Source organism: Tachyglossus aculeatus, chromosome 11, assembly GCF_015852505.1.
Source record: "Tachyglossus aculeatus isolate mTacAcu1 chromosome 11, mTacAcu1.pri, whole genome shotgun sequence".
Taxonomy (NCBI): Eukaryota; Metazoa; Chordata; class Mammalia; order Monotremata; family Tachyglossidae; genus Tachyglossus; species Tachyglossus aculeatus.
The window spans coordinates 52,887,508-52,913,355 of NC_052076.1; the positions used below are offsets into that span (position 1 = coordinate 52,887,508).

At 47.5% G+C, this 25,848-nt stretch overlaps 1 protein-coding gene and 1 non-coding gene across 2 annotated transcripts in view; one reads left to right on the plus strand and one right to left on the minus strand.

Annotated features, from left to right (window-relative positions):
* BCAR1 (BCAR1 scaffold protein, Cas family member) overlaps positions 1-25,848 on the plus strand; it is a 120,062-nt gene that overhangs the window by 6,485 nt on the left and 87,729 nt on the right. The gene's annotated exons all lie outside the window — the stretch shown is intronic.
* On the minus strand, positions 19,767-19,904 carry LOC119935268. The gene has a single exon (XR_005453154.1). It is a non-coding gene; the product is annotated as a small nucleolar RNA SNORA7 (small nucleolar RNA).

Sequence of the window (25,848 nt, forward strand, 5' to 3'; positions counted from 1 at the left end):
GATACCGAGGGAAGAGATGGGCTTGGGTCTGACCCACTCGAGTCGCCTTTTATTGAATGGTTTGGGTGTCAGGAAAATAAACCATCGGACTGGAAAAATAGGGTCCTTAGAGTTTGTCTGAGACAAGGTTCCATCAGTTGAGTTGAGGACCTTGTCATACCTCTCTGTCTCTCCCTCCCCTCCCGCCAGTTCTTTCTCCCCCACCTCTACACAAGTTCAGTCCTCTGGGTCCAGACCTTTTCCTAAGCGGCCTCGGCTAAAAACATCTTCCGAAGAGTTTATGCTCTTCTGCAGGAGAGAGCGTTTAAAGGAAAGCATGACAAGGATGATGTGAAGGACTCTTCTTTTCCCAGAGTGTGGTTGAAGGAACAGACATTATTTGTTGCAAGTAGATTTAAATTTCCAAGAGCTATTAATGGGATGGGTGTGGAGTTCATCATCATCATCATCAATCGTATTTATTGAGCGCTTACTATGTGCAGAGCACTGTACTAAGCGCTTGGGAAGTACAAGTTGGCAACATATAGAGACAGTCCCTACCCAACATTGGGCTCACAGTCTAAAAGGGTTCAGGGTTCCTCCTGTGGGCAGAGCTGTTGACTGTGCAGAGAAGAAGCGTTCCCTAGTGGAAAGAGCACGGGCCTGGGGCTCAGAAGAACCTAGGTTCTTCTCAGGGCTCTGCCACTTGTCCGCTGTGTGACCTTGGACAAGTCACTTCACTTCTCTGGGTCTCGGTTACCTCATCTATAAAATGTGGATTATGACTGTGAGCCCCATGTAGGATATGGGGTGTGTCCAGCTTGATTATCATTTATCTATCTCAGTATAGTGCCTGGGAAATAGTAAGTGCTTAACAAATATCATAAAAAAAGAGTGGAAAGGGCATGGGCCTGGGAGTTAGGAGAACCCAGCTCTGCCACTTATCTGCTATGTGGCCTTGGGTGACTCACTTAACTGTTCTGGGCCTCCGTTTCCTCTATTTTCTCCTGGACTGTGAACCCACTGTAGGTCAGGGACCGTGTTTGATCTGATTTCCTTGTATTTACCCCAGTGCTTAGCACCTGAAAAACACCTAATAAATTCTAAAACTCCTCTCCAGGTATTTGTCTTTCTCCCCTTAGCTCATGCTTTGCACATAGTAAGCGCTTAATAAATGCTGTCATCATCATTAGTTCTGACTATTTTAACACCTGTCTACATGTTTTGTTTTGTTGTCCGTCTCCCCCTTCTAGACTGTAAGCCCGTTATTGGGTAGGGACCGTCTCTATATGTTGCCGACTTGTACTTCCCAAGCGCTTAGTACAGTGCTCTGCACACAGTAAGCGCTCAACAGATATGATTGAATGAATGAATTAGTTCCTCGATGCAGCGTGGCTCAGTGGAAACAGCTCGGGCTTTGGAGTCAGAGGTCATGCGTTCAAATCCCGGCTCTGCCAATTGTCACCTGTGTGACTTTGGGCAAGTCATTTCACTACTCTGTGCCTCAGTTACCTCATCTGTAAAAAATGGGGATTAAGACTGTGAGCCCCCCGTGGGACAACCTGATAACCTTGTAACCTCCCCAGCGCTTAGAACAGTGCTTTGCACATAGTAAGTGCTTAATAAATGCCATTATTATTATTATTATTATTGAAGACCAGAGATTGGGTTCCTTGCATTTGTTGTGCAAGCGCAAGTACTTGATATAAGACTTTTTACAGGGAGGAAGTGCTCAAAAAATGCTGCTCGTGGTGATTCATTCTGATTTAGAGTTGGAAAACCGAGGACAGAGAGTTGACTCTCTGGCTTAACTCTGGACGGGGCTGAGCCCAGGACACGCAGTGTCTTTTGAGCTCAAACAGGTCAGAGCACTTTCCTTGCCCCCTGAATAGAAGCAGCATGAGAAGCAGCATTTCCTAGTGGTTAGAGCACTGGCCAGGGAGTTGAAAGGACCTGAATTCTAATCCTGACTCTGCCACTTGGCTGTGTGACCTTGGGCAAGTAACTTAACTTCTCTGTGCCTTAGCTCATCTGTAAAATGGTGATTAATTCAATCATATTTATTGAGCGCTTACTGTGTGCAGAGCAGTGTACTCAGTGCTTGGGAGAGTACAATATAACAATAAACAGACACGTTCCCTGCTCACAATAAGCTAACAGTCTAGAGGGGGACACAGATATGAATATAAATAAATAAATGATGGATATGTTATGTAAGTGCTGTGGGGCTGGGAGGGGGTGATGAATAAAGGGAGCAAGTCAGAGGGACACAGAAGGGAGTGGGAGAAGAGGAAAGGAGGGCTTAATCAAGGAAGGCCTCTTGGAGGAGTCAAGTCTGTGAACTCCATTGCGGAACCTGTACAACCTGATTAGCTTGTATCTACCTCAACACTTAGTATAGTGCCTAGCACATAGTAAGCACTTAACAAATACCATTTTTTTAAAAAAGCCCTAATTGGTCGTCTTATGCCAATTTAGATTTCTGGCCTTTCTTTGAATTCCTTTGAGTAAGGACCAGTTGAATCCCTGGATCTTTCTGTTTCTTATCCCGTAGCCATTTAAAGGATTTATTATTTCAAGCCCCTTTTTTATGGTGATTTTGTTCCAATGCAGGGTGATAATGTGGTATTCGTCCCCTCTTCAGTGCCCTCTATTCTATAAGCCCCAAGTGGACAGGGAGAATCTACCAACTCTGTTGCATTGTACTCTTTCAAGAGCTCAGTACAGAGTACTCTGCATGCAGTAAGTGCTCAGTAAATCCCATCAAGAGATTGCCAGTCCAGGCTCAGCTACTGAATAGAACTGTGCCACATTTGGGAGGGTCAAAGTCCTATTTATAAAAAAAGCCACCACTGACTCTTTAGTAAGGGAAGGAAAGCCTTGTTTATGGCAAGTCACTTAACTTCTCAGGGCCTCATCTGCAAAATGGAGATTTAGTACCTCTTCTCTCTCCTATATGGACTGTGGGCCCATGTGGGACTTGATTATCCTTGATCTACCCCAGAGCTAAGTACAGTGCTTGGCACATAGTAAGCACTTAACAGATGCCATTATTATCATTATGGAACTGGTAAGTGCCTGGCATAGGGCTGGTTTAGTGCTGGTAAGGGGGTATTTGTTTTAGTTTTCTTTGTTTTGCTCATTAGACCCTTCACAAACCGGCTGCTGAGCGTCTCTGACATTTCTCTGTGTTTGCCAACCCTGCTCCCTTGCAGGTGTGGAAGAAGAGGGGAGGAAGGGGCTTGTTCTATGTTCTTCTTTCACTTGAAATTTTCATTCTTGTATGCTGGCAGCGCCCCAAGCACTTGGGTGTGATTGCCCTTTGTAAAATGTCTTTACCCAATGCTGATGATTTATTATTGTGATTAATCTGTGGAGCCCTGCTGTGTTGGTGACAGGAGACTCTCAGCCATGCCTTGGGATCACGTGATCATATTAAGGGCTAAGGAGACTCCTAGCACACCAAATTCCTGTGTCTTTAGACCCCTCCCCAGGCCCCGGGATGGGTGGGTGGATGAAGATGTTTGGTCATGACCCTGGTGGACAGAAGATGGCTACTCTTGTGGGGGAGACACCTGGTCCCAGAGTTTGTATCCACCCATTTGTTCCTCCAAGCACAAGAGCCACTACCTGTCTAGCAAAGTTGGGGGGCTTCAGTGAGAATTATCCCCTCCCATAGCCTAGCTTCCCAGCTCCTAGCAGTCCCAGGAAAAGGCCAACTGGGTAGAGGGTCCCATGCCGGCTCTGGGGCTAGTTCCCTACTCCCTCCTCACTGTGGGGCTGGATCCCCATTCCCCCCTCTCACTCTGGGGCTGGCTCTCTTCTCCCTGCTGCTCTAGGGCTGGTTCCCCGTTCCCCACTCGCCTTGGGACTGACTCCCCTTTCCCTGCTGTCTCTGGGACTGGCACAGGAAGGGAGATGGAGTTCCAGAGTTCCAGAGCTCCTCTAATGCCAACCTTTTCTCTCTACCTACATCTCGTCTATCTCGCTGCCGACCTCTGGACCACACCCTTCCTCTGTCCTGGAATGCCCTCCCTCCTCATATCTGACAATGACTGTCACCCCACTTCAAAGCCTTATCGAAGGCACATCTCCTCCAAGAGGCCTTCTCTGACTAAGCCCTCCTTTCCTCTTCCACTCCCTTCTGCTTTGCCCTGACTCACTCCCTTTATTCATCCTCCCTCCCAGCCCCACAGCACTTATGCACATATCTGTCATTTATTTATTTATATTAACATCTGTGTCCCCCTCTAGCTCGTTGCGGGCAGGGAATGTGTCTGTTTATTGTAATATTTAACTCCCCCAAGCCTATAGTACAGTGCTCTGCACGCAGGAAATGCTCAATAATTGCAATTGACGGACTGAGTGACTGAGAAAGAGCTGGGTGGCGTAAGCTGGCCGAGGGAGGCAGCTTGGGAACACTGACTGAGGGAGAGAAGCTTTCTCTGTCCCATTTGGGGTGAATGGCCTAGCTCTTCCGAGGATGCTGGTGGGGGCTGTGAAGAGGGAGGCTGGGAAAAGGAGGACACTTCCCCTGCCCCCAACTTCAAACATGGAATTTAAAAGCCTCAAAGAGCTCTCTGTGCAGTTGGGTGGTCATGGCCATGACAGAGGGGGAACAGAACCACAAGAAGAGCTTGCCTGGGTCTGGGTTTGGAGTCAGAGTGGGGTGGGGAGAAAGCCTGGAGGGCTACCTGGTGTCCCAGGTTGATACATACTACCTCCTGAGGCAGAATGATGGAGTCAGTTCCCTGGCCAACAGAAGAGTTTGTCCAGCAAAGCCGGTCCTGAATCTGGGGCTTTGGGGCCCCCTGACCCTCTGTGAACAGCTACTTTTTCTGCTCTTCCCTGGATGATTTCATTTTCACAGGGCTCAGGGTACGTTTCCCCAAATCCCTTCCAGACCAATCTCTCTTTCCTGGGTCAGGCCGAGGATGTTTACTACCGGCTGCTTATTGAGCGCCATCATAAATAGCTCTCGGCCTGGAAAGGTTACTTCCCTTTGGCCTCTTTCAGTTTGGTGCTGCCCAGCGGGAACTGGGGAGTAGCAGGCCCTTTGATGAATGAGTTGAAAGTTGGACTTGGAGCCTCTGTAAGCACTTCCCAGCCCCCGTGTGACACCGGCCCCTTCGGGCTCCTTTGGGCTCCTTTAACCACGATCCTCTCCGGCCCGAAGTGCAGTGTGTTTCCTGAGGTGCCTTTGTGGAGGTGTTAGCCACCAGTCCCGATCCTCCTCCCTTCCTTCATCATCATCCTCATTGCACTGGGGTTCTCAAGACTTCCTCCACCTTTTGGGTGTGGAGTCCCTGGGATCAGATGAGTTAGGGTAGCCTCCAAGTCTCCCCAGCTAGCCTTCTGTCCCTTAGATTTTCCCTTTGTCACCCACTCACTGCTGGCTACCTTATGGGCTGGGTTTGCAAAGAAACTGAACAGGAGCCGGCCCCCCCAGGATGGCTAAGAGTTCAACCCAGGCTCTTTGGGGTTCTAGGTGGGGACTGATGGATGTTTGTTCCCTGTGTGGCTGTGGGGCTCAGGGCAGGAGAGATTTCAAAGTCCTCCCTTTCCTGTCCTCGCTTTTCTCACCCAGAGAAAGCAAGGGCCACTGTGGGTTGATGAAAGCTTGTCTCTTACCCCTTAAAGAAGCCCCACCTGAGTTATCTGTGTTCTTTCCCCTCCTTCCAGGACACCTTTCAGTGTCAGGGCAAGGATTTTCAAGGCTAAGTGCTCTAAAGCAGCAATCAATCAATCCATCATCTATTCAACTGTCTACTATTTCTGATTACCCTGGCCTGAATTTTAGACTCTCCAGACACTACTCTGCTCTTCTCTCCTTCTGACCTAGACCTACTTTGTGGCATCCCCAGTGAAGCTTCATAAGACTATTAAAGACCATTTTAGGGGCAAGACGAAGATCCGCTTTGTGCATTCAATCTTCAATAGTGACATCAGACGTTTTGGGGGGACTGGATACCCCTTGCTCCACCAACCCAGTCCCCCTGCCTGCCCCTCCCCTCTCCAAGACACCCCCATGGTTGGGGACATAGATTCTAACTTTCCTAACTTTTTTCTTCTGATAACCTGCTCTGGACCTCTTATCTAGGAACGTATCCCAGTGCTGCTTGAACTCATTGATATTTTCAGCCTGCCCAGCTTCCTGTGGAAATGAAGGAGATTGGGTTTGGTGACCAATAATTCCAGGTCCCCTGAGCCCACACATGCCCTTTATGATTCTGTAAATCTTTTTTATGGTATTTGTTAACTGCATACTATGTGCCAGGCACTGTAATAATAATAATAATAATAATAATGGCATTTGTTAAGCACTTACTATGTGCAAAGCACTGTTCTAAGCACTGGGGAGGATACAAAGTGATCAGGGTGTCCCACATGGGGCTCACAGTCTTCACCCCCATTTTCCAGATGAGGGAACTGAGGCACAGAGAAGTTAAGTGACTTGCCCAAAGTCACACAGCTGACAAGTGGCGGAGGCAGGATTAGAACCCACGACCTCTGACTTCCAAGCCCGGGCTCTTTCCACTGAGCCACGCTGCTTCTCTAACTAAGCACTGGGGTAGATACAAGCTAATCAGGTTGGACACGGCCCATGTCCTACAAGGATCTCACAGTCTTGATCCCCATTTTATTTTATTTTGTTAGTATGTTTGGTTTTGTTCTCTGTCTCCCCCTTTTAGACTGTGAGTCCACTGTTGGGTAGGGACTGTCTCTATATGTTGTCAACTTGTACTTCCCAAGCGCTTAGTACAGTGCTCTGCACACAGTAAGCACTCAATAAATACGATTGATTGATTGATTTTACAGATGAGGTAACCGAGGCACAGGGAAGTTAAGCGATTTGCCCAAGGTCACACAGCAGACAAGAGGTGGAGCAGGGGTTAGAACCCTGGTCTTTCTGATTCCCAGGCTCATACCCTATCCACTAGACTATGCTGCTTCGATTGCAATTGATTTGCAATGGCATCCATGCCTGCCTGTCAGCCGTCATCTTTCCAGATTGAAGAAAGAACTCATTCTTTTCAGTCTGGCCTCCTAGAAAAGTGGCTGAGTTGTTGCATTCCCTAGACGTCTTAGTTGCCTTTTTGTATACCTAGGAGACAGGGTAGCCCAGTGGAAGGAACACGGGACTGGGAGCCAGAAGAACCAGGTTCCAGCTTCCGCTCTGCCACTGGCCTGCTGTGTGACTTTGATCCAGTCACTTCACTGATATGCCTCTATTTCCTCATCTATAAAATAGGGATTCAATAAATGTTCTCCCTCCTGCTTAGACCGCAAGCCCCATGTGGGACTTGCATTTACCCTAATGCTTAATATAGTGTTTGGTACATAGTAAGTGCTTAACAAATACTAATGATGGTATTTGTTAAGCTCTTACTTTGTGCCAAGTGCTGTTCTGAGCCCTGGGCATATCCTAAGAGTTTATGATTTATTAAGGACCACTCCCTCCATGCCCCATCTCCCAAACCAGGTTTCGAGACCTCTTTCTGATGCACAGAAAGGGCTCGTCATTGTCATCATCATCATCACCGCAAGTCTGCTGTGTGACCTTGGGCAAGTCACTTAACTTCTCTGAGCCTCAGTTACCTCATCTGTAAAAATGGGGATTAAGACTGTGAGCCCCACGTGGGACAACTTGATCACACTGTATCCCCCCAGCGCTTAGAACAGTGCTTTGCACATAGTAAGTGCTTAACAAATGCCATCATTATTATTATTATTATCATCATCATCATCATCAATGGTATTTATTGAGTGCTTACTATGTGCTGAGCACTGTTCTAAGCCCTTGGGAGAGCACAAGACAACAAAGTTGGTAGACGCATTCCCTGCCCAAACGAACTTACATTCTAGAGGGGGAGACAGACATTTATATAAGTAAATAATTTATTATATATAATTTGTAGATATGTACCCAAGTGCTATGAGGCTCAAGCTGTCTTCCCTCGTTTGCATTATCTGTCATATGGTATTGTCAGTGCCTTTTCTCCCTCCATTAGTGTGGCTAATTGAGAGTTGACTATACATTTTGCCCCCCTACCTCCTCCCTCCAGCAGTAACCCCAATTGCAATATACATGAAAGTTCAGCAGAACAGTGATTTTTGCATGCTAATTAGAGAAGCAGTGAGGTCTAATGGGTAGATCCTAGGAGTCAGAAGGACTGGGTTCTAATTCTGGTTCTGCCACTTGTCTGTTGTGTGACCTTGGCCAAGTCACTTCACTTCTCTGTGCCTCAGTTGCCTCATCTGTAAAATGGGGATTAAGACCGTGAGCCTCCTGTGGGACATGGACTGTGTCCAACTTGATTAGTTTATATCTACCCCGGCGCTTAGAACAGTTCCAGGCACATTGCAAGTGCTTAACAAATACCATTAAAAAATCACCCTAATTTGCCTGTGGCAAGGCAGCCTTATTTTTTTTTTTAGTGGTATTTGTAAAACACTTACTCTGTGCCAAGCACTGAGCCTTTTAGCTCAGGCTGTCAAATGTCCTCCTTTGCCAAATGTTGGTTTAGCTTCCCAGGCTAATAAAAACATCGTTCTGATTGCTCTGTGCCTTTGCTGGATGTCCTGCCTTTCCTTAACTATTTGTTTATTTGCTCTAGTTTGCTTGAGGTCTTCTTTCAGGATCTCTCTGCCTTCCCTTGCTATGTTCACAAGAAGAATTATCCACTTGCCAGCGTAGATATTTCACGTGCAACTGATGAGTAGGTTATAAGGATAGCCTTGCCCATTGTTGCGCATAAACCGCTTTTCTCGGAGTTGGCAATTGTCTGTAGAGCTTATTTGCCTGCCAACCATTTGTAGGGAGCCTAAATACTCCTGCACATTTGCATGTGAACTACTGTTAATTAACTACTGTCTCTCACGGGCTGTGAAAGTCTCAGGACCCTCACTTCTGCCACTAGCTACTATACAATACCAGTTGCTCCCAGTAACTTGTAAGATCCCTGAGGGCTGGGATGTGCCTTTCTCTGTAGATTTAGACTGAGCTCCTTGTGGGCAGACAATGTGTCTACCAGTACTCTCCCAAGCACTTAGTACAGTCTTCTGTATACAGAAAGCTCTCAAATATGATTGATTTATTGATTGATTGGTCTTCTTTGAACCCCCATTTCAGTACATTGCCAACAGGAAACACTCGCTCACTCGCTGCTTAGAGAAGCAGTGTGGCTCAGTGGAAAGAGCACGGGCTTTGGACTCAGAGGGCATGGGTTCAAACCCCGGCTCCTCCAATTGTTAGCTGTGTGACTTTGGGCAAGTCACTTCACTTCTCTGTGCCTCAGTTACCTTATCTGTAAAATGGGGATTAAGACTGTGAGCCCCCCCATGGGACAACCTGATCACCTTGTAACCTCCCCAGCGCTTAGAACAGTGCTTGGCACATAGTAAGCGCTTAATAAATGCCATCATCATTATTATTATTATATGTCATTGCCTGTCATTTTCTGGGTAACTCAGGATGCCAGTCTGTAAGGCTGGGCTTCCCTTGAGCTTCCTGAAAAATGTCATGGGATACAGAGGAGTCTGCTTGGGGAGGTGACTCATAATACTACTACTACTACTAATAACAACAACAGTATTTGTTAAGCTCTTACTATGTGCCAGACACGGCACTAAGCGCTGGGGTGGATACAAGCAAATCATTCAATAGTATTTATTGAGTGCTTACTGTGTGCAGAGCACTGTATTAAGCACTTGGGAGAGCACAACTATAACAGACTCATTCCCAATCCTGTTCCACATGAGGCTCACAATCTTAATCCCTATTTTACATATGAGGTAACTGAAGCCCAGAGAAGTTAAGTGACTAGCCCAAGGTCACACAGCAGATGTGTGGCGGGGCCGGGATTGGAACCCAGCTCCTTCTGACTCCCAGGACCATGGTCTATCCACAAGGCCAGGCTGCTTCTCTTGTTCTCTAGCTCTCATCCCTGGGATTTGGACTATGTCTGCTGGCTCTCGGATGGGAGGTTTCCTCACCCCGGCTGGAGCGTGGGTCCTAGTTTAGCATTGGCACTCTGTGAATGTAGGTCATGGGCGCCCCAGGGGACGGGCACCGCAGACAGAGAGGCCCAGAGAGGCCTTCTGAACACGCCATACTCCTCGGCCCGCCTGCGGAACCTCACAATGGAGCTTTTATTGTCAGTGGGTCACGATGAGACCAGGTGCAGAGGAAATTGGGTATCTGAGGAGCCATGGTCAAAGAGAGGAAGAGGAAAGTGACTTCTGACCTTTCCTCCTCCCCTCTGCTCCGGCCACCCACCCTCTACACCCCCTCACCCCCCAAGGATTTTCAGTGGGTGATTGCTGCTGTTGCTGCTGCCTTTTCTCTCTCCCTTCAGTCCTGGGTCGGGCTCGGCAATCTTGTTTGCCGGAAGAGAGGGTGATTAAAATATGAAGTGAGAGTGATCACACTCTTAACAACTCGGGTGGGGGGAGATCACAGCAGGAGGTTGACGAGAGACAACGTTTCGCAAATGCAGAGTCTCTTATTTTAAAAGAAGGATATAAGCAGCTCACCCTCTGACCCTCTACTTAATCTCGCTCCTCTCCCACTACAACCCAGTCTGCATACTGGGCTCCTTTTCCACTCAACCACTGCCCAGGCCCTCCTTCCTGCCTGGAAATCCGTTCCCTGTCATATTTGAGAGACCACCACTCTCCTCATCTTCAAAGCCCTACAAAAAGCACATCTCCTCTAGGAAGCCTCCCCTGACAAACCTCTCATCTTTCCAGTCTATTCCCCCTCCCTTCCATGTTGCCTATATGCACCCCCAAGCATTTGGCTTCTCACCCTTCCCTCGGAGCTCTGATTTACTCTGTTGCTTCCGCTAGAGAAGCAGCATGGTGTAGTGGACTGAGCACAGGCCTAGGAGATGGAAGGTGATGGGTTCTAATCCCAGCTCTGCCTCTCGTCTGCTGTCACCGTGGGAAAGTCACTTCACTTCTCTGGGCCTCAGTTAACTCATCTATAAAATGAAGATTTAGCCTGTGAGCCCCATTCATTCATTCATTCAATTGTATTTATTGAGCGCTTACTGTGTGCAGAGCGCCGTACTAAGCACTTGGGAAGTACAAGTTGGCAACACGTAGAGACGGTCCATACCGTCACAGCGGGCTCACAGTCTAGAAGGGGGAGACAGACAACAAAACAAAACATATTAACAAAATAAAATAAATATGTATGTGGGCAGGGGACAGTGTCCAACCTGATTTGCTTTTATCCATACCAGCGCTTAGTACAGGACCTGGCACGTAGTAAGTGCTTAACAAATACCATAATTAATTAACGATCTATAATTTATTTTATTGTCTGTCCCTCCCACAAGGCTATAAACTCTTGTATTATGCTCTCCCAAGCACTTAGTACAGTGCTCTGCCACAACAAGCCCTCAATAAATACCACTGATTTATGGACTGAAGCAAGTGAACATTCCCAGAATCAGTTTAGAAGAAGCTAAAGATTGCATTCATCCTGGGGACATTACCCACAGGCAGAGCAGCTGCAGTGACTGAATTAGGGCTTCTGATTTAAAAATTTTCCAACTTCTCCACTCCAGCCATACACCTCTCATTTCCATGATGTTGCAGTGTTCCTGACATTGAATACATGACACTGACACAGCTGAGTAGTGCCCAGGGCAGTTCTCTCTGCTCCTACTTTACAATCTGGCTGCTTTATCTACACCAATTATGTTTCTGTTCAGAGCGTTTCATAGCTTCGTGAACTCCTGACTCTCATTTCATTATGCTATTTTGTTTTTATTGTATCGGGGAGAAAGCTCATCACTCCTTTGGTTCTCTCTCTGTTGCTGTCAGCTGGGTATCTGTTTATTTATTTTTTTTTAAAGAAAAGGGAAAGAATAAATATGCATTTCCTAAAGTTGGGGAGGAAGAACATCTCCGGCTTAGTGGAAGGAGCCTGGGTTTGGGAGTCAGAGGATTTGGATTCTAATCCCGGCTCCGCCACGTGTCTGCTGTGTGACCTTGGGCAAGCCACTTAACTTCTCAGGGCCTCGGTTACCTCATCTGTAAAATGGGGATTAAGACTGTGGGCCCCACGTGGGACAACCTGATTACCTTGTATCGACCCCAGTGCTTAGAACAGTGCTTGGCACATAGTAAATGCTTAACAAATACCACAATTATTATTATTATCTCCAGGATAGTAATGATCTGGAAGGTTGGCAACCCGAACAGAGTTTCCAGTGAAACTCCAGTGAGTCTTTGAGCCTCTGGGAGTGCAGTTGATGTGTGCCTTTGTGGGTCTCTGTCCTGAGGAGATACCACCCCAAGAAGAGGACAGGACCATGAAATCAAATCATAGGGTGGTTTTGTTGCTCCACTTCTCAACAAAGTGGCGGAGACTGTGGCTTAAGGATGCAAAGAAACCGCTGCTCGTCCCAGAGTCAGTCAAGGGCAGACCCATCCCAGCGCTCCTGGCTCTCTCTCCGAGGCCCACGGGCTCATCTTTCCCCAAGTTTCTTACTCTGAGTGGAGGTCATAGCATTCCTTGAGTGATCCCTAGAGTCAAGGCATTGAGAGTGGGGGCAGTACCACTCAAGTTAGTGTCACTCCCCTCCCCCCCAGTTTTAAGGTATTCATCAACTGCTTACAATGTGCCAGGCACTGTACTAAGCACAGGGGTAGATATAAACTACTCAGATTGGACACAATCCCTGCCCCACGTGGAGCTCGCAATCTTAATCCCCATTTTACAGATGAGGTAACTGAGGCTCAGAGAAGTGAAGCGACTTGCCCAAGGTCACACAGCAGACAAGTGGTGGAGCCAGAATTAGGACCCAGGTCCTTCTGACTCCCAAGTTCCTGCTCTATCCAAGAAGCTTGCATTCTGATGGTGGGGAGAGAGTCAGAGGAAGTAATTAAGTGTACAATGGACTGGCATCTATCCAGTAGTATATAAAAAGAGAAGGTAAAGAGAACATATGAAAGGGCTCCAGGTGGGTATAGATAAGTACATAGGAGATGGAGATTGCTGGTGGCTGTGTTTAATGTGGAGGAGTGAATGTGGACTTATGGAGAAAGAGTGACATAAGCGACAGGGCAAAAGCTGTTTGAATTTATGATAAAAGGCAGCCAGGCCTAAACAGGCCAGAAAACTCTGAGTGCCAAAAATCCTCAGGACAAGGTGCAGGCTGCTTTAAGTCAGACTTACCAGCCCACAAAAATGTTTAGTAGTACACTCTGACCCTCAATGTTTTTCACTCTTTGTACAGCACGCCCTTTACTTGCCTTGGTCAAGTTGCAATTGGCAAGGCTGGTTGAACTATTTTATTGAAGAAACAACGCCTCCCCCCACCCCCACAACCCTCCTCATTTACCCTTCTGTCCAATCTTCTTCCTGTCCCACAAGCAAGCTAACTTAAGGACTTTGAACGACCATTCCCCGGATCTGAAAACAAGAATTCTAAGAAGTCTCGCTATTGAGGAAAGCTAACAAAAGATCAAATGTTCAATTATCGTCTGCCTCCGTATGCCAGCCAGCAGTGGGTAATGGGGCGGGGAGAACGGTGTCCCTTTACTGCCCAGAATGTTTTGAGGAGAGTAAGGAAAATGCTCTCAAGGCATGGAAATCTGAAGCCTTAGCTACCTGAGGGGTGGGCAGACCCAGCACCGGATAGTCCTGAGCACCAAGAGAACCAGATTCCTTCTGACTTCCTGAGTGAATGTAGATGAGGCCCTGGCCTTCTAGGTGCCTGCAGCCCCGGTCCCCCCACCCCTGCCCGCTGGAAAAACTGGTCAGCGAAAACCTGGGTTTCCCCCCCCCCCCCCGTAAATGAGGTGCTCCATGAGCCGCCCAAAATGATTCTGACCAAAGTTGTTCTGCTTATTCGAGGGAGCAATATTATGTGGGAACAAATCCAGGATATCTTTTGTCCTGTGAAATGTTTTAAGCAGAGAGCTGGCAAAGCCTTAAATAGTGTTTTTCTCATGGAACAACACACAGGGTGCTAGATTGAGTAAGCTCTAAGGCCCACACTCAGGTCCATCTCAGGCCCATGTCAGGGGAGGCCGGGGGCGCCTCCCAAAGTTTCTCTGAGGTTGCCGGGGCAACTTGCTTCATTTCCTTTCCAAGCCAGGACACTGAGCCAATTGGTCTTCTTCTGCCAGGTCCCATTTCCTATCATGCTTATGACCACAGCACAGAGTGCTCCTCGTTGTGCTCGGGATGCGGCCGCTTATTTGGCCTTGGGCCGCTTACGCCACCGTCCATTGCCACCACCGCTCGTTGCCAGATTTGAAGCCGGGTCCGCTGGACTGGAAGTGGCCCACGTGCATGTGCATGTGGTGTGGGGGAGAAGTTATGTATCCATCCCCGAAAAGGCCTACAGAATTTCCCCCCAGTGGAACCGATTATTGAAGAGAATTTGTTTTTATTTGGTAATGCTAAACTCTCTGAAAAGCAATTATTGAATCTCCTGACCAGTTTCTTGCTATCATCCAGTGCTTGGGAGATTTCAGGGGGCTGTGGACACTAATGCTGTAGGACTTTTGGGGAGCTGCGGCGGGATTGTGGAAACTGAGTCGGCTTCCTTTACTCCCTGAGTGTTCCCCCTACACTCTGCTCCCCGCTCCCTCCCTTCCTTCCCTTCCTTCCCTTCCTTCCTTCCCGCCTCTCTCCCTTCCTCCATCCTTCCCGCCTTTCAGCTTTCAGATCTGCAAAATCAAGGGGAGGGAGATGACGTGAGGGCTTTCTTACTGTCTCTCAGCCCCTGTGGACCCCAAGATATGCATGTTTACACGCACACACAAATACACATACACACACACGCATACACACACATCCGGATTTGGGGTGTCTCTCCCTCTCAGCTCCCTGCAAGGGGCCAGTTGGATTCAGTCAATATTTACCGAAGGCCTGTTCCCCAGGCAGTCTTGAATCACACTTTCTAGGTTTAATTAATGCTCCCTTAGGTCGGGAGTGAAAGGAGTCTATCCATCTGGGAATAATCTTGGGGCACCTCACCGTTCCAGGTGAGGCCAACCTTTAACAGTAGCAGTAGGAGTACTAGTAGTAATAGACTTTACTGAGCGCCCATCGGGAGCACTGAATGTACTGTACTAAATGCCAAAGGCCACCATCTCCCCCACATTCTCAGTGTTGTGCAGCGGGTTTCTGCCCTGGCCATAGTCTTTCTTTAATCCACCACCGGATTGCATTTCTATTCATTCATTCAATCGTATTTATTGAGCGCTTACTGTGTGCAGAGCACTGTACTAAGCACTTATTCTATCAGAATGACGAGGCGGCATATCCGTGCCCAAAGGACTCTTGAAGGCAGATCGGATGGATCGAGGCCTTCTCCAATTAAGCCCTCTTTTCCCCCACTCCCTCTCCTTTCTGTGTCACCTATGCACTTGGATCTATGACCCTTGGGCATTTGATATTCACCTCACCTTCAACCCCGCAGAATTTATGTACCTATTGATAAATTATAAAATATTTAACAGAATAAATACAGTAAATAATGTTATAGAGTATCATAAAAAATTATTTTTGTAAATTAATAGATACTTTTTAACAAATGACAAATACTCATTATAACAAATTATGATTAAAGTATACTCATTTATAATTTAATTATAAATTATTTATATTACCATCTGTCTCCCCCTCTAGACTGTAAGCGTGTTGAGGGCAGGGAATGTGTCTGCTAACTCTGTTGTCATGTACTCTCCCAAGCGCTTAGTAAGTGCTCTGCACATAGTCAACATTCAATAAATACTATTGATTGATTGATTGGTTGGTCAAGGATCCGTGGGGATGTGGTCGAGGTCTGGAGATTTGGGCTGCTGTCACTTCCCAGCTAGGAAAAGCTGGAAGGTCAAAGCCGGACACCCATTTGCAGTCTCTAGTCTTTCCCACCCGGCGTTCCCTACGACAAGGTATTGGCACCACCTGACAGTGATTCCCCAAGAAGCTGGAGGACGGGATCCGGGATTGTGGGCACTGCCCAGGGATCTTCCCGTTTCCTTGGTTCTGGCTTCTGCATCCTCACTTCTGGGTAGCCAGGGAGAGATAGTGTGCCTGGAAAGCTCTCTGCAAGTATCTGTACCTCTACTGAAGTAGTAGAAATAAAAGCATCTATGGAGCACCAGATGCATCCTCAGATAGGCGAGAGGGAGAATCTATCCATCATATTTATTGAGCATTTACTGTGTGCAGAGTACTGTACTAAGTGCTTGGGAGAGTACAATGTAACAGAGTAGGGAGACACGTTCCCTGCTCACAGTGGAATTGTACAACCTCGGTTTGGGTGATTCCCCAAATATCCCTAGCTCTAGTGGGGAGTATGTAGGTCAAGGGCATAGAGGTCAAGATCGAACCTGGCCTGAGCTAATTCTGCTTGATATCTCCTAATTTAGGGCTTGGAAGGGCTAGCCACAGCTGCTCCTAGCATGGCCTAGCAGAAAGAGCACTGTCCTGGGAGTCAGAAGACCTGGGTCCTCATCCTGGCTTTGCCAACTGCCTGCAGTATGACCTTGGGAAATCACTTTATTTCTCTGTGCCTCAGTTTCCTTACTTGTAAAGGGGGGCGGTGTTCAATACCAGTTCTTCCTCCCTTCAGACTATGAGTCCCATGTAGGCAAACACTGACATGGGTTCTAATTCCAACTCTGCCACATGTCTGCTGTGTGATCTTGGGCAAGTCACTTAGCTTCTCTGGGCCTCAGTTCCCTCATCTGTAAAAATGGGGATTAAGACTGCCAGCCCTATGTGGGACAGGGACTCTGTCCAAGCCGATTAACTTGTATCTACCCCAGCACTTAGAATAGTGCCTGGCACATAGTAAGTGCTTAACAAATACCATAATCATTATTATTATTACCCCTGTGATTAAAACGGTGCTTGAAACATAGTAAGTGCTCAACAAATATCACTATTTTTTTATGGTTTTATACCCGGGGTAGACACTAGATAATCAGAATGAATACATACCTGTACAACATAGGGCTGACAAGATTACCTTGTATTCATTCATTCATTCAATCATATTTGTTGAGCGCTTACTGTGTGCAGAGCACTGTACTAAGCACTTGGGAGTACAAGTTGGCAACATATAGAGACGGTCCCTACCCAACAACAGGCTCATAGTCTAGAAGGGGGATACAGACAACAAAACAACACATGTGGAAAGGTGTCAAGTCATCAGAATAAATAGAAATAAGGTTAGTATCTACCCCAGCACTTAGAACAGTGCTTGGCACATAGTAAGCGCTTAACAAATACCAACATTATTATTATTAAGTCTTAATCCCCATTTTACGGATGAGGTAATTGAGGCACGGAGAAGTTAAGTTACTCGCCCAAGGTCACAGAGCAGACAAGTAGCCGAGCAAGGATTAGAACCCAGGTCCTCCGACTCACAGGCTAGTGCTCTTTCCACTAGGCCATGCTGCTCCTACTGTTGTTGTTATTATTATTATTATTTTTAATGATTACAGTCCTCTTGTTGCATTAAATGGGATGGGTTTTTTATGAGCTGACCTGCCCAAAGCCACAGAGAAATGAGCTCAGAGGCTCTCCCTGCTGATTTCAAGACCCTGGGAATTGCACTGAATCCTGTCCTTTGACCAGCAGGCTTGCAAATAGTCATGACGACGTATTTGCAATTTTACTTATTCTCCCCGTTCCTAGTGAGGGGTGGAGGAGGGAAGGGCTATAACAGTGGTAAATCTTTGGTGCTCTTTAGTGAGACTGGGTTAAGCCACTGTCCCAACGTTAAAATAATAAATGAGTAGTCCCAAGTACGCGCTCTTTCTTTTGTCTAAGAAGGAAACGTGGCTAAATCTTTCTAAAGAACCAGAAGAACAGGGTCCTCGGAGAGGCAAAGCTCTGACTGGACTGTCTTCTGCTGTAGCTAACTGGGCTGGGTTGGTGCTCTGAGGAAATGAAGCAGGACACGATGCATTTTTCCAAGCTCACTCTCTAACCCCATGCGTCCTAAGGGCGACAAAATCCTGGATGCGAAACCCTGGATGGTAAATTAGATTTTACCCTTTTGTTTATTGTTAGTGTTGTTCCAGAGTGCCCCAGAGCAATTAAAGTTTGCATGATTGCTCATCCTCATTGGCCCTGGCCGGGATTCCTGCTATGAGCAGACAAAAGATGGATTGCCAGGAGCTCTGGGTTTCTTTTGTGCCATTCTCTGACAATTTAACACATTTTTTAGGGAGGACGGGGAGATGTTTATTTTTCTGGGCTTCACCATGTGCTCCTTAGAAGGGTGGGGGAAAAAATGAAATGAGACTTTTGGCTTTTCATGACTTCAGAGTTTGTTGGTCCATTAGCTGTTGCCCAGGATAGAGTACAGCAGAAAAAACTGGGGGGCCTGAGCCCCACTGGCTGTTTGCATTGACCCCCCAGTTGCTCTGAACCTTGGACTGGCCTTGAGGATGAGCAAGTGCGAGCCACTCCAGGAAGGGAAAATCAAGAGTGGAAGCTTCTTATCGACTTTCTGCCACTTTATATACTCTGCTGGACTTATACTCTTCCTCCACGTGTCTGCTTATGTGCCTTTCTGTTGAGCATTCAATTATTTATTTGACTTGCTCAGTCTATACTTAATGTCTGTCTTAGAGTGTAAGGTCCTGAGGGCAGGGAATGTCACTTGATTGCTTTATACTTGCTAAGCGCAAAGTAAAGGAATGGCATGGCATCTGGTGGTTACGACTACAACTATGGTTACTGCTACTGCTACTACAGTACAGTACAGTACAGTTACTACTGCTTCTATTATTCATTCATTCAACCATATTTATTGAGCACTTATGGCATGCAGAGCACTGTACTAAGTCCTTGGGAGTACAATAATAATAATAATATGGTATTTATTAAGCGCTTATTATGTGCAAAACACTGTTCTAAGCACTGGGAAGGTTACAGGGTGATCAAGTTGTCCCATGAGGGGCTCACAGTCTTAATCTTCATTTTACAGATGAGGAAACTGAGGTACAGAGACGTGAAGTGATTTGCCCAGAGTCACACAGCTGACAAGTGGCAGAGCCGATATTTAAACCTCTGACTCCAAAGCCTGTGCTCTTTCCACTGAGCCACACTGCTTCTCTGTATGTATATAAGTGCTGTGGACAGAACTTTTATAAGAACATTGATCCAGGCAGCAAGGTGAAGCGTAAACTGGAGTCCGGAGAGACAGGAGGCAGGGAGGTCAGCGAGGAGACCGCTATGCAATAATCCAGGAGGAATAGGATAAGTGGTTGGATTAACGATACAGACACATTCCCTGCCCACAACAAACTTACAGTCTGGAGGCGGGAGGGAGAGGGCTTGGTGGGGGAGACAGACATCAGTAAAAATAAATAAATGACAGATATGTACATAACTGCTGTGGCACTGGGAGGGGGAAGAGCAAAGGAAACAAGTCAGGGTGACACAGAAGGAAGTGGGAGATAAGGAAAGGTGGGGCTTAGTCTGGGATAGGCCTCTTGGAGGAGATGTCCCTTCAAACTATTACTACTTCTGCTACAACTACTATTACTACTACTGCCTACTGCTACTACTACTTGTCTTATGCCGTCGAGTCGTTTCCGACCCATAGCGACACCACGGACAGATCTCTCCCAGAACGCCCCGCTTTCCATCTGCAATCATTCTGGTAGTGTATCCATAGAGTTTTCTTGGTAAAAATACGGAAGTGGTTTACCATTGCCTCCCTCCACGCAGTCAACTCAAGTCTCCACCCTTGACTCTCTACTGTGCCTCTGCTGCCCAGCGAGGATGAGTTTTGACTTGTAGCGGACTGTCTTCCACTCGCTAGCCACTGCCCAAGCTGGGAATAGAATGGGTAGGCCTCTGCTTGATTCTCCCTCCTGTAGCCGAGACTGGTAGAGTACTGGAAACTCTCCAGGTGTGACCCTGAGAGGTTAGCTACTACTATTCATTCAATCGTATTTATTGAGCGCTTACTGTGTGCAGAGCACTGTACTAAGTGCTTGGGAAGTACAAGTTGGCAACATATAGAGACGGCCCCTACCCAACAGCGGGCTCACAGTCAAACTCTGACTCCAAAGCCCGGGCTCTTTCCACTGAGCCACACTGCTTCTACTGCTACTGTTACTACTACTACTGTCACTACTACTATTACTACTGTTACTACTACTGCTACTACTACTGTTATTACAACTGCTACTACTACTGCAACTGCTACTACTCCCCAAGCAGCATGGCTTAGTGGCAAGAGCATGAACTTGGGAGTAAGAGGACATGGTTTCTAATCCCGGCTCCGCCACTTGTCCACTGTGTTACTTTGGGCAAGCCACTTAACTTCTCTGGGCCTCAGTTACCTCACCTGGAAAATGGTAATTAATCAATCAATCAATCATATTTATTGAGCGCTTACTGTGTGCAGAGCACTGTACCAAGTGCTTGGGAAGTACAAGTTGACAACACATAGAGACGGTCCCTACTCAACAGTGGGCTCACAGTCTAGAAGGGGCAATTGTGAGCCCCATGTGGGACAACCTGATTGCCTTGTATCTACCCCAGTGCTTAGAACAGTGCTTGGCACATAGTAAGCACCCAACAAATACCATCATTATTATTACTGTTATTAATAATTATTATGTGTTGGTTGTTCAAGATCCATTCCTAAGCCCCTAGCCCTGAACCCAAGGAATTTTGTGTTACAATATTAAGGTGGTCCAGTTCTCCAGAGAAAAGTAGATGCCCTTTGGTTAATGGATCATGGAATGGAAGTTTGAGAGCTGGAGAAGTATGAGGGCTGAGAAATTAGAGGAAGAAGTCAAGCATTGGCTTCCTACTTCTGTCTATGCTTGAGGTTTACAGCGTAAGAAATGTGCAATGTCATTCCTGGATCTAAGCAATGGTCCATTTAGCTCAAGAAACATGGCCTAGTGAAAAAAGCCTGGGTTTGGGAGTTAGAGGACCTGGCTTATAATTCTGCCACTGGCTCTCTGTGTGACCTTGGGCAAGTCACTTCACTTCTCCGTGCCTCAGCTTCCTCATCTGTAATATGAGGAGTCAATACGTGTTCTCCCTCCCATTTAGACTGTGTCCCATGTGGGACAAGAACTGTTTCTGACCAGATTATCCTATATGTACCCTGCTTAGCATATAGTAAGCCCTTAACAAATACCCTCATCATCATCATCAATGTTCTGTCTATGACAGTGGTGACAGGATGCTTGGAGGAACGGTGTGATGGTGCCTTCCTTGGCACTGCTCCTGACATTCAGGGATGGATTATCTAACATCTCTGACTTTCCCTATAGTAACATTATGGACTGCTCTTCCCTCAATTTATCTGGCCTGCGAGTCAGAAGGACCTGGGTTCTAATCCTGGCTCCACCACTTGTCTGTTGTGTGACCTCGGGCAACTCACTTCACTTCTCTGTGCCTCAATTACGTCATTTGTAAAATGGGGATTATAAACCACATGAGGAACATGGACTGTCTCCAACTTGATTAGCTATATCTACCCCAGTGCTTAGTGCAGTGCCGGGCACATAGTAAGTGCTTAACAAATACCATTAAAAAAACAAAAAAAACCTTATCCCAATACCTCCTGAACCTGTTGATAGTTTCTGCCTGCACAATTTGTTGTGGTAATGAATTGCATGCACTTCCCACCTACTGTGGACTGATATGTCCCTATGTGTGAAGTGGGGACCCAGGGCTTCCAGAGATCCCTTTCTTCCCCTCTCCTGACATATCCTTTGGCCCATTCTAATTCGGATGAATCAATCAGTGACATTTCTGCTGGGGTAAAGAGAAGATCATCAGGTTGGACCCAATCCCTGTCCCACATAGAGCTCACAGGCTTAATCCCCGTTTTCCATTGAGGTAACTGAGGCCCAGAGAAATAAAGTGGCTTGCCGAAGGTCAGACGACAGACAAGCGGCGGAGCCGGGATTAGGAATCAGGTCTTCTGAATCACAGGCCCATGCTCTTTCCACTAGACCACACTGCTTCTCCTGTACCCCTTCGGTGTGCAGAACACTTCCCTAAGCACTCGGGAGAGTACTTTAGAGGTAGTTAGTAGACAGGGTCTCCGCCTGCATGGAGTTTACAATCCCTCCTTCCAACCCACAGCACCTGTATATATGTATATATGTTTGTACATATTTATTACTCTTTATTTATTTATTTTACTTGTACATATCTATTCTATTTATTTTATTTTGTTAGTATGTTTGGTTTTGTTCTCTGTCTCCCCCTTCTAGACTGTGAGCCCAATGTTGGGTAGGGACTGTCTCTATATGTTGCCAGCTTGTACTTCCCAAGCGCTTAGTACAGTGCTCTGCACACAGTAAGCGCTCAATAAATACGATTGATTGATTGATTGATTGATTTTTCTCCGAAGCGTACCTGCTCTGATAGGTTGTGATCCTAGTCTGGATAATCTACTGGCTTGGATTCTCATTCTCAAAGAGCAGAGGCCAAAGAGGTCAGGGGAAGGAGATGAGCATATCAGGTCATAGGGATTGGCTGCGGTTGAATTCTGGGACAGGTCAGGGTCATGTCTCTGCTTGCCTGGCCCAGAGATTCCCTCCCTGCCCCAATCCCCCAACCTCTCATCCCCTGATTCTCCCACCAGGCCCCACCTCTGGGTTGGGCTGGGAGGAAGTCTTGGGGTGGACACCAGGGCTCCCCCAACACTCCTCGCCTTTCATGGGATTCCCCCCGCCCCTTTTAGACTGTGAGCCCACTGTTGGGTAGGGACTGTCTCTATATGTTGCCAATTTGTACTTCCCAAGCGCTTAGTACAGTGCTCTGCACATAGTAAGCGCTCAATAAATATGATTGATGATGATGATGATCTCTGGCAGAGGACAGCCCAAGGCAGCTGAGCCCCTGGTCCCTCCGTGAGAACCACGAATGGCTATATTGGGCGGGAATTGCTGTGACTTTTCTGGGAGAAATGATGTAGATGCTTAGCAAAGTCATCAAGCGCTTCCCCAATCCTGGTCAGCTTCCCCTATGAAGAGCCTCATTTGATCCCAGTGAAGCCCCAAAAGGCTAAACCTGACCTGATCTCAATGGGAGTTTATTGGTTCCAATTCCCTTTTTGTTTCCATTTAGTTTTCTGAGATGACACCATCCAGTGCCAGCCATTGGAACAAAAGCCCCCTGTGTTCCTGTTGGGTCCCGTGACATTGCCGGCTAAGAGAAATGTCCTAATTATTTCCAGCACGTCGACGCCTAATAAATCCCTCACTGCCTTATAGGATTTATCCTGTCCACTGCTCTGGGACTACAATCCCCTGTAATCCTATTGCTGCACCAGGTTCCATAAAATTGCCTTTGGATGACGATCATCTTTCTGAGTCAGTGTTGGGGAAACATAGAGAACAGTGACTTCAGGAAGCATCAGCCCAGCACAGGGGATAGTTGATGTGGTTAAAGGAGAATAGAATGGGTCAATGTTGGTTAGGATACTTGCTAAACCCTTCCTATGTGTCTAGTGCTGAACTAAGCACTGGGGTAGATTCAAAATAATCAGGGTGGGCACAGTCTCTGTCCCATTTGGGGCTCATCGTCTAAGAGGGAGGGGAAAAGATATTGAATCCCCATTATACAGATGAGGACACTGAAACACAGAGAAGAGAAGTGACTTGCCCACTGTCGCACAGGAAGCAAGTGGCAGAGCCAGGATTAGAACCCAGGTGTCCTGACTCCCAGCCCTGTGCTCTTTCCCTTGAGGTTGTAACCTTTTTATGGGCGGGGAACATGTCTACCAACTCTGTTGTACTCTCCAAAGTGCTTAGTATAGTGCTCTGCATGTAGTAAGCACTCAATAAACACCATTGATTGATCGTTTGAGTTTCACTAGGCCACCCTGCATCTCGGACTTGGCCAACGATGACCACAGGCTTTATTCTTGGCTGTGCTAGGGACCAGAGAAGTCACTGGCTCAGGAAAGAGTTCAGGATTTTAGAGGGCGCGAATTCATGAAGGACAGGTGGTGGGGCTGCTGGAGAGAGGGGAGCAGTCCGACTCTCTGCCCTCCCTAAGAGCACTGCCAAGAGCCCTGTGCCCATCACCGCTGATCTCAACCAAGCCCCAGGCTGTTAAGGGGGTGGAAGTGGGCATAGGCAATCAATCAATCAATCAATCGTATTTATTGAGTGGTTACTGTGTGCAGAGCACTGTACTAAGCGCTTCAGAAGCACAAGTTGGCAACACATAGAGACGGTCCCTACCCAACAGTGGGCTCACAGTCTAGAAGCAGTGGCACGGCTCATTGTGCCCCTTCATTCCTGAGGGGCTAAAGACTTTATGCTTTGGGCCTGTAGAAAGTGTTCAGGGCCTGCAGTTGTAGAGGACGGAAATGCAGAATTTGAGAATTTGGCAGTGCCAGACGAAGGAATGGCGACCAATAATAATAATAATGGCATTTGTTAAGTGCTTACTACATGCAAAGCACTGTTCTAAGGGCTGGGGAGGATATAAGGTGATCAGGTTGTCCCACATGGGGCTCACAGTCTTAATCCCCATTTTACAGATGAGGTAACTGAGGCACAGAGAAGTTTAGTGACTTGCCCAAAGTCACACAGCTGACAATTGGCGGAGCCAGGATTCAAACCCATAACCTCTGATTCCCAAGCCTGTGGTCTTTCCACTGAGCCACGCTGCTTCTCTAAATGTCGGCAGGGGCCACCTGGGTATGAACCGGGGACCTCTAGACTAAGGTCAAGGGTGAACTGGCCAGCCCCTTTCTTCTCATAACTGAAGAGTCTGCTGGGCTCTTTGGTAGTGGTAGGGAAGAACCAGCTCGGGGAAGCACTTGCTCCAAAAAAACGCCGGAACCTGTGACTCCTGGGCCCGTGACTTCATTCCAAGTCTTGGTGACTCCCCTAGATGTGGGAGGCCTCAGAGGCATAGCCCACCAGGGCCTGAGGTGGGATGAGAGTTCTCCTCTGGGGCTGATGGGGACGGGCACCCCAGGGTAGTTGATTTCCTCTCATTTCCGACAGACGGAAGCCCTCGGGACGTGGGCAGCCTCAGGTATGAAGGCACCTGGGTGGCTGTTGTGTGCTGCAATGGTGCTATAACTCTAGTCTCTAAGCTCTTCTCTAGACTGTAAGGGTGTTGTGGGCAGGGAAAGTGTCAGTTCTATTGTTATAATGTACTTTCCCAAGTGCTTAGTACAGTGTTCAGCACACAGTAAGTGCTCAGTAAATATGATTGGCTGAACCGTGGGGCTGTGCCGGGAAGTGTCCTGACCGAACCAGTTCCTGCCCTCTCTGCATCTTTGCATGCGGTCCATGCCGGAGACAGGGAGGAGGAGCCGCTGCCGGCCAGCTCAGCTCATTAAATGCCAGCTGCTTCCCTGGCTGGTCAGCCTGAGAACCATCCAGGCCCTGAGGTCAGCTGAGAGAGACTGGCCAAGCCCCGAGGCTTCTGGGCCGGCATGTTCAAAAGCCCAGGGTGGTGTCAGTGGGCGAGTGAGCTGCCCAGGGACAAAGGGTCTCTGTGAATCCTCTAGCCTCTGGAGACCTCGTCTGCACCCGGAGCGCCCAGCCCCTACTCTGCCACACAAAACATGCAGGCAGTCCAGTGCTGGCAGAGGCGGGGCAGGGGCACTGGGGACACTGTGTGGCTCGAGGGCCACTTGGGACCAACACCAGTATGATGGCTGACAAGGATCTGAGAAGTCTAGTTCCACAGGGAAGAAATTGTCTGGGGATAGCTTTTCCCGGGGGGAAGGCGGGGGCAACTAGCTCACTTCTCCATACAGGTCTGTGGGAGAAACTCCCAAGTGGGTCTGAGGGCAGAGGGACTACTGTACTTGGCTCGCTGGGGCTGGGGCCAGTCACTCAATTACAAGGCCATCGTGATCGACACTG